Genomic DNA, 2,899 nt, shown 5'->3' on the forward strand with positions numbered 1-2,899 from the left:
ACCGAGGAATGGCATTGTCGTCATTTCGGAGATATTGACGGCTACTGGTTGGCAGAGAATCAAGTAGCAGTAGATTTTGAGATTTTGGATGGTGGTGGTCCCGACTTCCAAGGGTGGTCCCCCTGACTTTGCATTAATGACGTGGCATTACACGATCTGAGCAGAGGGGAGAGGGTGGGTGTCTAGTTGTTGGGCCGTTCACGTGGCGCGATTAAAGGAAATGTGCAGCTGTTTGGTCATCAAGAAACTGACACGCGTCGAGATTGTGATCTATGAGTTTTTGTCTTTTTATTGTAAATAATATATTGTCTTTTTATATTTTGTGGGTCCCAGGAGTTGGATACGAGCGACGTCACCTTTTGTATAACACATGCAGCAAAGCAAAACCTACCAAAATCCTCAGGCGTGAACTTGTGGATCACGCTCACATTTTGTTGTTCATTGTCGTTGGTGGAAAGAGCACGCTAACACCCCCCTTGTAAAAAGTGCTAAAACGTGACCCATGATTGTGATAAGCTTAGCCGTTCATTAGACGTCACCAACAAAAATAAAATCTAGATCCTAGCAATGTGTTGTTTACATTGTAATCAATTTGGAGATTCGAAAAAAAAGTTTGTATGGAGCCCATTTATTTGGACTATTCTTGATCCACTTGAATATTTCTTTTTTTGGATTATTCGAACCACAAAATTGTTAGAATAAATGGAATAACATTTCATAGATTTTTTGAACTCATTCCGCTAAATTGACACATGTCAATCATGTAGGGTGTGTTTGTCAAAGGATTTGAAAAATGAAGTGGACTGAACTGTAGCAGATTTGATTAATTAAAAAAAAAAAAAGTAAGAATGTTTTGTATAAAAAAAGTTAAAGAAAAAAAAGTTATTTTGTAGTGATTTTTTTATTTGAATAGTAATAAAAAGTAATTGATGTTACGTAAAAAGTAAGAATGTCGGGGTTGATTTTAAGAAAATAGTAGGGTTTTTTTTTTTTTTTTAAGTCCTTTGGCAAACACACATGTAAGAATTATATGTATTTTGAACACATATTAATTAGTTTAATAAATTTAGTTTGAAGAATTTCCTTTAACCTAATTTGAAAAAAAAAAATTGTCAAAATAATTGTATTATTTTAAAAAAAAATTAAATTTAATCCTCTATTATCATTAAAAAAGAAAAAAACTACGTACTTATTATAAGTTGGAGGAAATTAAATTTAAATTTTTAATCTGTAAAATTTTTTGGATCCCGCTATCTAATTTCACCCTTCACCCTTCACTCCATGTTTTAAAAGAATAATGCTATATACAACATTTTTTATCTTATAATACTGACATGAATCAATCATTGTTAAAAAGGAAAAAGAAAAAAAATCAACTGTTGTTTGTGACTACAACATTTGCATTGTGAATAGTTGTAGGATAAAAATATAGTACATAGCATTCATGGTTTAAAAAAACTTGTGATTCTTTGCTACCAAATTATTGAATAAAGTTTTTCTTCAAATTCAAGTAACATATGTATTTGGAGCATGCAATTCCCACGTGCAATTTAAAAAGATGCATGTCAGAATGAAGTATTATAAGCGGAGGCAAGCTCAAAAGGTGGGCTACTTAGGCCATTTACCTAAGGTCCCCAAATGACAAAAAAAAAAAAAAAAAAAAAGGGTGTTAAAAAAGAAGAATAAACCATAAATATTAGTCAATAAAAATTGTGAGTGCATTTTGACCCAAAGACCCAAAAAAATCATTTCAAAATGAACTCCAATAGTCTTACATTTTACATCATATTAATCAATTTTTATTACTATTCAAATAAAAAAAATCACTACAAAACAATTTTTTTTATTTATTATTATTATTTTTTTTCATTTTTTCATACATCAATCAAATCTACTACAGTTCCATTCTACTTCATTTTTCAAGTCTTTTGCCAAACACACTCTCAAATAAAATGAAGAGGAATCGGTCCCTTATTATAGAGGGATAATATTGTAAAAAAAAAAAAAAAAAAGTGAAATGATAATATTATACCTATTATAGTAAGATTTTTTTTTTTTTTGTTTTTGTTTTTGAAATCTATAAAGTAAGATTTTTTTTTTATTACATATATTTGTCCTTAGAACTAAAAACGAATATGTAATAAAGAATCTTTCTTTAATTGAATTTGAAAGGAAAACTTTATCCGAAATTATTTTCTTAAGTTGCAAGTTTGCTAAAAGTCAAATTGATTGTCAAAATTTTGGTGGAAGAATACAAATGTGGGCTAGAAAAGAAAATAATTATGGACCCTTGGTTCCTTTATACATGAATTATTGATCAAGTATATCCACTTTGATATGCAAGTGTTAGAAACATGCTCGGGAGCACGTGGTCCAGCACATTATATTGTCGTGGTCCCACGAGTTAAAATCAACGTACACGATTACTGTTCACACGCACGCGAGCGTACCAAGGAAAACATGATAACATGATCATTAAGAACTCTGGATAGACGACATCTCAAATCTCTTAGATTACGATATCCCATGTTTCCTATCTTTTTATGAGGTCCTTTTGGACGGCACAGATCCGCCATCGTACTTCAAGATCCTGAGCGTTCAAAATGACGTGCGGTAAAAGATCGTGCATGCGAGATCTTCACGCAAAGTCAAACAAAAAGTTAAGGGTATCGATCATCTGCTACCTAGCTTCTGCGCCCACGCCCAAAAAAAAACATTATAAAATGAAAATACAGCTAATTAATATTATTGAAATGGCTTTCAGAAACAATTATAATAAATTTAATAAATAAATATTTATCAGTTTTCGAAGCTTTGGCAGTAGGATTTAAATTAAAGTATTCTTTCAATCTCTTGAATAAATTATTTTTATGATAATTTTGATTGATAAATTAGAATA

Source organism: Corylus avellana, chromosome 9 (genome assembly GCF_965113065.1).
Source record: "Corylus avellana chromosome 9, dhCorAvel1.hap1.2, whole genome shotgun sequence".
In the NCBI taxonomy this organism is placed as follows: Eukaryota; Viridiplantae; Streptophyta; class Magnoliopsida; order Fagales; family Betulaceae; genus Corylus; species Corylus avellana.